This window comes from Alosa alosa, chromosome 12, assembly GCF_017589495.1.
Source record: "Alosa alosa isolate M-15738 ecotype Scorff River chromosome 12, AALO_Geno_1.1, whole genome shotgun sequence".
NCBI lineage: Eukaryota > Metazoa > Chordata > Actinopteri > Clupeiformes > Clupeidae > Alosa > Alosa alosa.
The window spans coordinates 18,311,391-18,323,543 of record NC_063200.1 but is presented as its reverse complement, the minus strand read 5'-3'; positions in this window follow the sequence as shown (position 1 = coordinate 18,323,543).

Genomic DNA, 12,153 nt, shown 5'->3' with positions numbered 1-12,153 from the left:
TATATTTTCTGTGCATTTGATGCTTTGTTGTTTCGTTCTTGCCCTCAGCCTGTTAGTCAAAATAACCATGCCTTGATGCAGTGAGTGGAGTGATGTTTTTTGGTTATGTGACAAAGTGCTTGCACTGATGTGAGCGCAGAAAGTGCGAGCTTTATGAAGCTACAGGAGTGACGCAGCTCAAACAGAAGAACGTCACAGGACTCAACTACAATTTTCCATTTCACTGCTGTGTAGACTGAAATCGAGTCTGTTTTATAACCGAACCACCACTGGATAGCGCATGAAACCCTGGCCATTAGTGGAAAAGCTCAGACCCGACACAGAACGGAGGATGCTACTTGGGACTGTCTTCCTTTCGTTTCATGTCAACATTTTCATTTAACGTTAACGTTACGTTTACTTTCAAGTCAAGTATTCAGAGGAAAATTACTTTGACGGGACATATGATTAGATGGGCATGTTGGCTTTGCAAAAAAAAAAAAAAATCATGCAAACGGAATAATACTTTGCAAATCACTTTGCCAAGCCTGCAAAAAAAGATAGGACGATGAGGCAGTCCAGTTAACATAACATCCAACATTACCTTAAACTTGGCTACTAATACAGCAAGACAGCCGACAAATACCACTGTCCAATGACACCCATCACTGACAATATTTTTAGTCCGCCAACTTAATCCCACTACAAAGAAAACAATCTTGGGTGAAGGTTAGATCAGACTTAAAATAACCGACTGCGACTGAAACGACACCTGGGACCCCGTCTCATTTTCCTCCCCGCATAGTTAATTTAATTTATCATGATCGTTTAGCTACCGTTAAATTATTGTAACGCAAGGATAAATGCACAGTCCGTCAGCTAGCTATCGATATCATAGCTACCCATGAAGCCACCACCAGATGCGGTAGCATAATAACGTTAACGTTACACCAATCTGTCTCCACAAGCTGGTGTGTTCTTGAAAATGCCCCTTTCCATCCCTTTGCTGTCAGAGGAAATGTTTTCCCCGGCTAATTGTTAGCCAGACATAACACAGGTAAGTTGTTGTTTTTTTTGCAACCTATGCACCGAAATATTGGTATTGCATGCCTAAAACCCAATGTTAGCAATTGTCATAATGAGTACGGTGGCTAGCTAGATAGCGATGTTGCTAGGAGACGGATGTTAGCAAGCAGAGCTATCTGAAGGGAAACTACAGTGTGTCAATTGTGTTAATGAAACGGGTTTACGTTACAGTTGATGTTGCAGTGTCTAAAACAGTGTAATTTAGTGTCGGAATGCTTAACTGTACAGTTTATCTACAGTGCCAGCGTGGAATCACGTTGTTAATTTGCGGGAATTGTCTGTCATGTTTCCATCCTCTAGCAATTCTCTGATTAATGTTCATTGTAGTTCTAACGTTAACGTCGTTATTGCAGTTGTCAAACCCATGGCTTTAACGGAGGCTAGCTGCAGGTTAATGGATAGTTCATGTGCTTACCAAGAATAATTTATAGATAGCGTTCTACTCAATGTCAGATTAAGTAATCACAACCTTGTGATTTTACCTTGTGCCATGCCGCATATGCGTTTCATGTCTAGAAATTAAATCCACCTAAATTAATGCAACGTCCCTTTCCCTGGCTAACAGTTTTGCACCATTTGTGGTTTTGCAGACGCTGTAAACAACTGTTTCACGGGCTATGGCCTAGTGGTCCTTTGACCTATTTGTGTTGAGTTACCTTTACCGTTATCAGTGTAGTGAGCTTACGTTACACTAGGATTGTCTGTCTTCCTTGATGAATGACCATGCTTCAAGTCGGAGCCTAGCTGACACTGAGATTCTCAGAGGTCCCATTGAAAGGATTTATTAACGTTAGCCAGATTCAACCATCAGATCAAAATGCATGCAGTCTTCTTCTTATGTCTCTACTCCAAATCAAAAGAACAATAACCAACAAACTATGTAGGCCCTGTACAAACCATTGTAATACAGTCACTGTCACGGGGTTGAGATGTAGGCCTTTTGGAGTGTGATGGGGCCCTTTACTTTAAGGTATGGAGATGCTTTTTTCCAAAGTCTTGGCAGGTATCGAGGCAGATATTAGTCATCATTTTGGCCTGGGAGACAGCAAAACTCTGGGCCTGCCCTGCCCTAGCCCCGGATCCTCATTTCTGTCTCTCACCTGGAGTGTTCGAATGTGTGTTCATTTTTACAGACACTGTTTAGGGGAAAACTATGCTTTCAGATGGTGTGCTCTTAGGATAGGCTCAAAGCAAAAGGCATTAGGCTTGCTTGGCTTGAAAAGGCAGGATGCAATTACCACTTTTTTCAGTCCATTAGGCCTAATTTTTACAGTTTGAAATGATGTGTCCTTTTTCACATGTTTTTGCTTTTAGAGTTAGAAATACAGAAATAGCATTTACATTTTAATTGGGTACTTTTTTCTCTATAGAGAAAATTAGCCTAAATTCAAGTAGCCTTCTACACCATAGACTGTAAAAAATAGTGACAGATAGGAAACATCCAGAATGGACACTGATTGGATGAAACCACTTGTTGTTGTTGTTGTTGTTGTTCTGTTTGTTGTTGTTGTCCTGGTTTTGAGATGAATGAATGAAAGATGAATGTCTATATCTGTCTGTATATGTTTCAAATGGTGTGCTAAATTTAAACCCTGTGTACATTATTGACTTCTTCGAGGCTCCTAAACTACAGGCAGAATGCTACTTGAGAGCCTCTGAAATGAAATTTAGGGCCGGGGGGCTGCAGGGTGTCTATGGCCAGAATGAAGAAAAAGCTGCACTGTATCTAATGATCATTCCAAAATGATTAGGTTTATCCCGAACGAATCCTGTTATGAAGCAGGCCTCGCAGAAAGAATGAGTCACAGTATTGATCTCTCTCTCTCGTCTCCTTTCTCTCCTCTGCCCCGGCCCTTGCGCAGAGGGAGACTGCTAATAGCCGCAGCTCCACTCGGCCTGGAGGAAGGGAGGTGCCCGCCATGGCCAGTCACACACCATACACATACACAGTGTGATTCTGCCAATCACATCCAAAACCAGAGGCTTCACGGCTCATAGCTGCTGCTGCTGCTGCACAGTTAGGTGAATTTTTCAGAAAGCCTATTCAGGTGGTTCAAGTGGGATGAGGGACCAAGCTGTCTTGAGCAAGGCCACCCTGATCCATCCCAGGCTAATAAGCTGATGGGAATGTGTGTCAGCTGATAGGTGGTGAGCCTTCTGGTGTTTAGTGGCTGCTATGCATCACCCAGGTGGGTGCTACACATTGGTGGTCTCCTTCACTGTGAAAGTGCTCTGGGTGTCTTGAAAAGTGCTATAAATACATTATGATGTTGTTATTGTTGTTAGGTGGAGCAGGTAGGGTGAGTGGAAAAGACGCATTGTGAGTGTCTGTTATGTGTGAAAGAGATGGTGTTGCTGTAACCCTGGGTAACATGCAAAGCGGAGCTGATGCACAGGTGATGCGAGCAGGTGGAAAAGCAGATGGGTCACTGAGTCTTCTCCTCAGATTTTATTACTGACAATTTACAGGCCTCCAAAACATTCAGCTAAAGTTTTTCTTGAAGAGCTAGGTGAACTGCTATCAGTTGTTTGCATAGAGTTTGACTGTCTTATTATATCAGGGGATCTAAACTTGCATGTGGATAATCCTGAAAACAATTATGCCAAGGAATTCATTGCACTAATCGATACTTTCTCCCTAACACAGCATGTACAGGGGCCAACACACTCTCTCGGCCATACCCTCGACCTTGTTATCACAAAGGGTCTCGATGTCTCTACAGCTGTTAAAGACCTGACGTTATCTGACAATTTCTGCGTGTTCTTTGATGTGTCTATGTCCCCACACACTCAAAACACAGCTATGATAGTAAAAAGGAGAATCATAAATGATCAGACAAGTGCTCTCTTTGAGCAAGCACTTTCACTAAAGTCAAGTCAACTGTCAGACTCTGAAGACTTATTTGATCACTTTAATGCAAAAATGGCAAACATTATGGATGACATTGCTCCATTACAATTCAAGAAGGTTAAGGACAAACAGAAAGCACCATGGAGGCAAAATCCAGCAGTTAAACTTCTAAAAAGAGAGTGTAGGAAGACTGAAAGAAAATGGCGTAAATACAAACTTCAGATCTACTATGAAATCCATAAAGAGATGCTCCGCACATATAACTCTGAAATATGCAAAGCAAGACAGCCTTTCTTTTCTAACATTATCAATAGAAGTTCAAATAACACTCATATTCTATTTTCAACTGTTGATAAGTTAACAAATCCCCCCTCACAATTAGCCTGAACTTCTCTCAACTAATAAATGCAATGAGTTTTCATCTTTTTTTTTTTAAGGTAAAATTGACAAAATCAGACTCAACATATCTGCTCAATTACAAATTCAACAACCTGAACTTCCAGCAACAAACAGAGGGAAACTAAACTTGATGTCAGAGTTCAGCTTGATAGACTACGAAACACTTGAAAAAACGGTACAGAATCTCAGCTCTTCCACATGTGTCTTAGACACTCTGCCTACCAATTTCTTCAAAACTGTTTTTCACCTCATAGCGGCGGATGTCCTTCAAATTGTAAATGTATCACTGCTGTCTGGCACTTTTCCTAAGTCACTGAAAACAGCTGTTGTAAAGCCACTTCTCAAGAAGAATAACCTGGATGCCTCCATGCTAAACAATTACAGGCCCATATCCAATCTACCTTTTATTGGCAAAATTATTGAAAAAGTAATCTTTAATCAATTAACCACCTTCCTAACATCAAATGGGTATTTTGATTACTTTCAGTCTGGTTTTCGGGCAAATCACAGCACTGAAACAGCTCTCATTAAAGTTTCCAATGACATACGCCTCAACACAGATTCAGGTAAAACATCAGTCCTAGTGCTACTGGACCTGTAGTGCAGCATTTGACACTGTTGATCACAATATTTTACTACACAGACTAGAACAGTGGGTTGGATTTACAGGCATAGTTATCAGCTGGCTAAAATCATATCTACAAGAAAGGAGCTTCTTTGTTGCCATCGGTAACTGTACCTCAACACCAACGTCCTTGACCTGTGGTGTTCCCCAGGGGTCGATCTTGGGGCCACTATTATTCAACCTCTATATGCTCCCACTTGGACAAATCATTCAAAATAATTTGATTTCATATCATAGCTATGCAGATGACACAAACAAATTTACTTAGCTCTATCACCAAACGACTATGGTCCTCTTGAATCTATGTGTCAGTGTATAGAACAAATCAACACCTGGATGTCTCAAAATTTTCTTCAGCTGAACAAAGAAAAAACTGAAGTAATTATATTTGACTTAGGGTTGCCACTCTCCTTGACACAAAAGGGTTGAAGGCAAAGGATACTGTTAAAAATCTTGTGTATTAATTGACAGTGATCTAAATTTCAACAGCCACATGAAAGCGATAACTAAATCAGCTTTTTACCACCTCAAAAATATTGCCAAACTCAGAGGGCTGATGTCAAAACATGACTTAGAAAAACTCATTCATGCATTTATCTCCAGCAGGGTTGATTATTGCAATGGACTGTTCACAGGCCTTCCTAAAAAGACTATTAAACAGCTTCAGGTGACAAAATGCAGCAGCTAGGATTCTAACAAAAACTAAAAGAACTGACCACATTACTCCAATTCTTAAGTCCTTGCACTGGCTTCCAGTAAGTCACAGAATTGACTTTAAAGCACTATTGCTTGTTTATAAATCAGTAAATGGAGCAGGACCTAAATACTTGTCAGACATGCTTCAGCAGTACACACCTTCTCGTCCTCTCAGGTCCCAGGTGAAAAACCTGCTAGTAAAACCCACAGTTAGAACTAAACATGGTGAAGCAGCTTTTAGCTGCTATGCGGCTCAGCTGTGGAACCAACTTTCGGATGACATCAAAAAGGCCCCAACTGTAGCCAGTTTTAAATCTAGACTTAAGACCAAACTGTTCTCAGATGTTTTCTGCTAACTGTGCCGAAAGTTACAAATTCTGAATCTGCCTTGATAATTATTCTACCTTGTCTTTTATTACTTTTTTTTACTTTTGCCTTTTTGTTTTGCTTACTAATTATTCTTTTTATTTTTAAATGATTTTACCTTGTGTTTTATGTTTTCTTTTTATTATGATCTTTACCTTTTAACGATTATTTGACTATATTGCCCTTCTATGCTTTTATTTGTTATTATTGTTTGGTTTTGTTTATGTAAAGCACATTGAATGACCTCTGTGTATGAAATGCGCTATATAAATAAACTTGACTTGACTTGACTTGACTTGCCATGTCAAATCAGACAAAATCCAATCCAGGAAAATGGTTGCTGCACCATCTCAGAGTTGTCTACTGTATAATGTTTGGGTTCCAAAACATAGACCTTTCAAATATTTTTTTGTTCAGTTCCAAGGTTTGCATATTTTCTTTGCCTTTGTTTTTTTACACTCTAAAAATGGCTCATCTTGGGAGCCATATTGACATTAATATCTTAAAAAGTATTACTCCTAGCCGGCGCAGACTTTGCAGGATGGAAGACAAACATGTTATCAGTATGACTGGACCATTAAAAGTTTGTACTGAATGCCCATTGATTTTATGTAAGGCACATTCGGAACAAAATGTAAAAATTATAAATTATAATTATAAACCCTGTTTTTGTGGTTTCAGTCAGTATTTTGTCTGCAATTACAATACTCTTATTTATATTGTGCCAATATTTGATGCATCAACAGCACATGTACATGAAGATATAAAAAATAAAATGAGGTGTATAATTATTTAGATTACCAATAAGTCCCAATATTGTACCATGTTTTAGAATACATACACCCTGTTAATTACATTGTTATACCTCTGCTTCTTCATGCTTGTTCCTGAGAAACTTGAGAAACTAATTATCTATGGTACAATACTTGTACTCTTAAACCCCAAACATTGAGCAACTTCCACTAGCTACCCCACATGGCATTTAAGTCATAGTACAATTTATTTTAAAGACAAAAATAATGATTGATACCACATGTATACAGAAATTTTAGAGCCTTGTTGAAAATCAGTGAGCATGCCATACAAAGATAATGGTTCAGTCATACTTGTTTGTCTTCCATCCTACAGTACAAAGATTGGGATGGTTATGAATAATACATTTTATGATATTAATGCACAAACATTGCTTCCTCCTAGATAATGTGTTTTTCAAGCTGTAAAACTGAAGTAATACCACAAGCTGAAAACTGAAATATTTTACAGGCTTTGGTTTTAGGACCCATTCATATAGACAAGATTTGAACAATATCTGAGATGGTGCAGCAGCAACCTTCTTATAAGTCTTATTTGACCCGGAATGACCCAGATACATCTTTACAGCTGTGGGTGTACACTTGCTGTTCAAGTGAGTGTCATGCACTGATGGATCAGTGCTGAGTTAGGCCTAAGCTTGATTCATAGTCTATGCAAAGTATGCTAACACAGCCAGCTAGCTATGCGAGGAGAATTTGGCATTTGCATAGCAAAATGTGTTGTCCATTTTTTTGTGATGCTACTCAAGCGCAAGTGCCATGTCATGTGTTTTCCGGTGGGGGTGCATCGTCCACATTGCTTTTGTAAACTATGACAAGACACTTCAAAACGTGTGGGAGCCTTGGGTTGTCAGTGGCGTCCACATTGCTAGTGTAGACTATGAACCAGCCCTTAAGTGTATTGTTAAGTTGAAGATGGTGCATTGGTAATTCACTGCTGCAGTATGTACAGGTGGGCCAACAGTATAGTCTGCTGCCAATGAAAATGCATGGTTTTCATTTTCCATCCTGCACTGCTTGGCCTTGCCCATCCATCCATCTTGCTGCATTCTTGTCAGCTTATTAGCCTGGGCTGGATCAGGGAGTTCTTGCGCTGACAGCTTGATCCCTCAGCCCCTATCCACTTCTCCGACCATTTGAATAGGCTTTTTCAAAAACCATTCACCATCCCACATTTGTGTGTTGTAGTATTTGGTATCTGTCAAAGAGTGTAGCCAGAGTTTTCTGTGTTCTATGCCAGCCTTGCTTGAGCGAAGCAGAGCCAAGCAAGCGTTTACATCAAGAGGAAAAGTAAGCATTCCATTAGGGCTGTCAGCGCTGTCTCGAATCACCTGCCCTTTGTCAAAGCTTCATCAATTATGTACAAACCTGGATGCTACTTTTTCACTGTGACGCCCAGTCAGCTAGTCCCGCGGGGGCCCTGTGTGATGTAGTTAAGAGTCAGCACAGCGTCGGTGGCCCCACAGTGCGGAGAGGCTCAGCTGTCATGGCGTTTGTTTTGTGAGCGCCAGTGCGTGGGCGCTGCTCTTAGCCCGCCGAGGACAGCGAGAGAGAGAGAGAAAGAGAGAGAACCATTATTAATGAATGCAATCAGGAAATGGGCAGTTGGTCTTAATAGATCCTTAATCTTGGTAACAAATGGCCCCAGGGGTGGCAGAGAAAGGCCTGTGTCACCGGCAGCTCCAGGCAGCGGGTTGGGTCATTACTTGCTGCCACAGGCAACTGTATATTTTCCAGTCTTCACGCTTGGAGTGCATCCAGACACTAATGGGATTGGGCAGTGTGCTGGTTTGCTCTCCTGCCCCTCCTCCGTCCCCGTCGCCCACCTCCCTCTCTGAGTGTCTTTGATTAATGGTGGGCAGCCCGAGAGTCACTCTTGCTGAAGTCCAGCACAGGGGCGTGCTCACTTCACTCCGACAGGAGTCTTGTCTAGAACAGGCACATCCACGCCTTCTAGAATACAATATGGCAGCCTGTATTTATGACTAGTCTAGCAAAGGGGTGTGTTCAATTCACTCCCACTGGAGTCTAGAAGAGCCACATCCACACCTTCTAGAGTACAATATGGCAGCCTGTGTAGCATCACTAGTCCATCACAGGGGTGTACTCACTTCACTCCGACAGGAGTCTTGTCTAGAACAGGCACATCCACGCCTTCTAGAATACAATATGGCAGCCTGTATATTTATGACTAGTCCTGCACAGGGTCGTGTTCACTCCCATTAGCACAGGGGAGTCAAGAACAGGCACAATGCTGTCTTCTGGAGTACAATATGGCATCCTGTGTGTTTGTGACTAGTCCAGGAGAGGGGTGTGTTCACTCCCAGTAGAATCTGGAACAGGCACATCCAGAGTATAGTATGGCTGCATGTTAACTACGACCAGCCCTGGTGCGTGTGCCGTGTTCACTGACTCACTGAGAGGAGTCTAGCCCCACAGGCTCACTTCTAAAAACAAATATGTTTATTGACATCAGAATGAGCAATGATACCTGTTGTTGTGTTTTACCAACCGTGCGGTTTAGCCCTGCACCTGCTTGAACTTGAACTTGCAGCAGTATTTAAATGGGAGGTAGGCATGCGAGCAAGGGAACTAAAACCCATGGGTGCTAGCCTCTCTTACTAGCACGTCTCCCAAGGCCTTGGGAGGGAAGTTTATTCAACATACATACTGTGCAGCTATCGTACCAGCTGGCTACCTTCACTGAAGGACTAGCTTTTACATTTACATTTAGTCATTTAGCAGATGCTTTTATCCAAGGTGACTTACAACAATCAAGGTACAATAAAGGTACAATAAAGGTACAGTGCCTCTAGGACATTGTTAGTGCAACAATAAGTACTACTCATAGAATAGAATAACAGTTCAGCTGAGGTAAAGGAAAAGGAACATCCCCAGACCAGGTAGTCTAGCGCATCGGTGTGCTCATAGCCTTAGGAGTGTGCCACAAAGGTGGGTTCACTCACTCTGAAGTCTGCCTGCATTGGAGAATATTCGCTCCCACTAAAGCAAGGCACAGAAACCTTTTCACACCCCACTAGAGTTTAGCGTATGGTAACACCATATTTTGCACAAGGGAATTAAAAATTCACCAAGTGCCAGTGTTGAAGAATGAGAGGTCAATTCATTCAGAGTAACAATGAATATTCTAGCTTATCCTTGATCTCTGACTCAGAGTATCACAATCAAAGAGCATCATCAGGCTACGAGAAGGTCCATTTACAGTATAGTTCCAGCAGCCCCAATTATGGAAATACAAAAAAACAATTAGCAGCGTTCAAGTCATTTGAGTCACATGATTTCCTGAAGGAAATCTTTTTCCTGAAAGATGCCTTTTGAAGTATGATATTCTGTTCCCTTTTTTAGAAAGCAGTTCAGTGTTTTTTTCTCTGAGATTCTTACTTCTATCTTGCTGACATTTTAATACTTCACCGTTGACATCTATAGATGACTTTAATACCTCACTGAAGAGTGAGACATTTCCGCATAATCTGTTTCCAGAGTTTTGAATGTCAAACCAATCGACTGCTCTCAACTTCAGTTCAAGTTTCTTACAGGTGTGACGTTAGATGCAGAAACCAGACTCATGTACTGTATTACAGCATTGGACAGTGTCATGTTATAGCCTGGCTCAATGCTGGTGTCAATGACCATCTTGCAGTTGTGCAAATCATTAACATGAAAGACATCTCAGATAGTTTAGACATACTTCCAGCAATAAATTCTATCAAATTATTTACACATTTAGAGCAGTGGCTGTGAGCTTAAATGGTTTAGATACTAAAAGTAGACAAGAAAAAGAACAGGATGGCATATAATTGATTACTTCTAAGTGTCATCTTGAAGGTACTACTTTGTATTTTCTCTGTAAGGGTACCATTTTTTTGATCAAGTGGACATGTTTCATCATAGAAGTAAAAGGCTTGACAAGGAAAGACAGAATGTACTTGAATAAGACATATAATTTGCACTGGCAATGTGCTTGCAATGGCACTCTCCTGCACTATTATACCATTGCACCTTTCTGCATTTTTTCCACATCGCTCCTTTAACAGGTTACAAACTAACCTTACTGTAATGGCACACTATTGATATCTTATATTGATCACTTATATCCCTTATATTTGTGTACTATGTGTGTGAGGATGTCATATGTGTGTGTGCCTACTGTATGTGTATAAGCTACGGACACCTTAATTTCCTTTGGGATCAATAAAGTATCTCTCATAAAAACTGAATGTAATAATCTGCAAATCTCTTAAACTCACATTTAGTTGCAAAAAGGACACAGACAATATATCAAATGTTGAAAATTACAAATTTGACTATTTCATGGGAAATATATGTTACGTAATTTTGAATTTGATACCAGCAACATGTTTCAAAAAAAGTTGGGACGGGGGTAACAAAATGCTGGAAAAGTTGTGTAATGATAAAGAAAACAAAAGAGGGAATGTTTCACAACTAATTAGGGTAACTGGCAACATGATTGGGTATGAAAAGAAGCATCCCAGAGAGGCAGGGTCTCCTAGAAGTAAAGATGTAGGCGTATTCATCACTCTGTGTAAACTTATGTGCACAAATGATGAAACAATGTAATTTTAATGCTTCTTAACATGAAGTTGTGAAGTATTTGGTGAGTTCCTCATATACAGGACATAATATTATCAAAACATTCAGAGAATCCAGAGAAATCTTTGCAAACAAGGGAAAGAGCTGAAAAAGTAATTGGATGGCCATGGTCTTTTGGACCTCAAATGGCACTGCATCAACACCAGACCTGTTTCCAGACCTGTCATTGTGTGGGCTCAGGAAACACTCTGATAACCATTGTCTATGTCCACAGTTTAATACTCAATTCATAAACTGCAGAATTATAACAAAATTATATTTTATATTATAAAATTATATTATATATTATAACAGCCCAAAATGTATTGAGACATGATACAGAAAATACCACCATCTTATTTGGGCCTAAAATGGACTGAGGTAACATGGAAAAGGTCCTGTAGTTAGACCAATTAAAATTTGCCATTCTTTTTGGAAATCATGGACTCATCTGGACTCATCAATTCTGAATGATGTATAAAGGTTTTGAGCAACATATACTGCCATCCAGGCAATGTCTTTTCCAGGGAAGACCTTGATATTTCAGGAAAACAATGCCAAAAAGAATTCTGCAAATATTTAAATATTATTTCTCCACAGAGGAAGAGTGCAGGTGCTAAAATGAAATCCTATATCGGGGAGAAATGGGACAATATTTCATTCTCAAAACTCTAGCAAATGGTCTCTAAAAATGTATAGAATTTTGTTAAATGAAGAGGTGAAGCAGC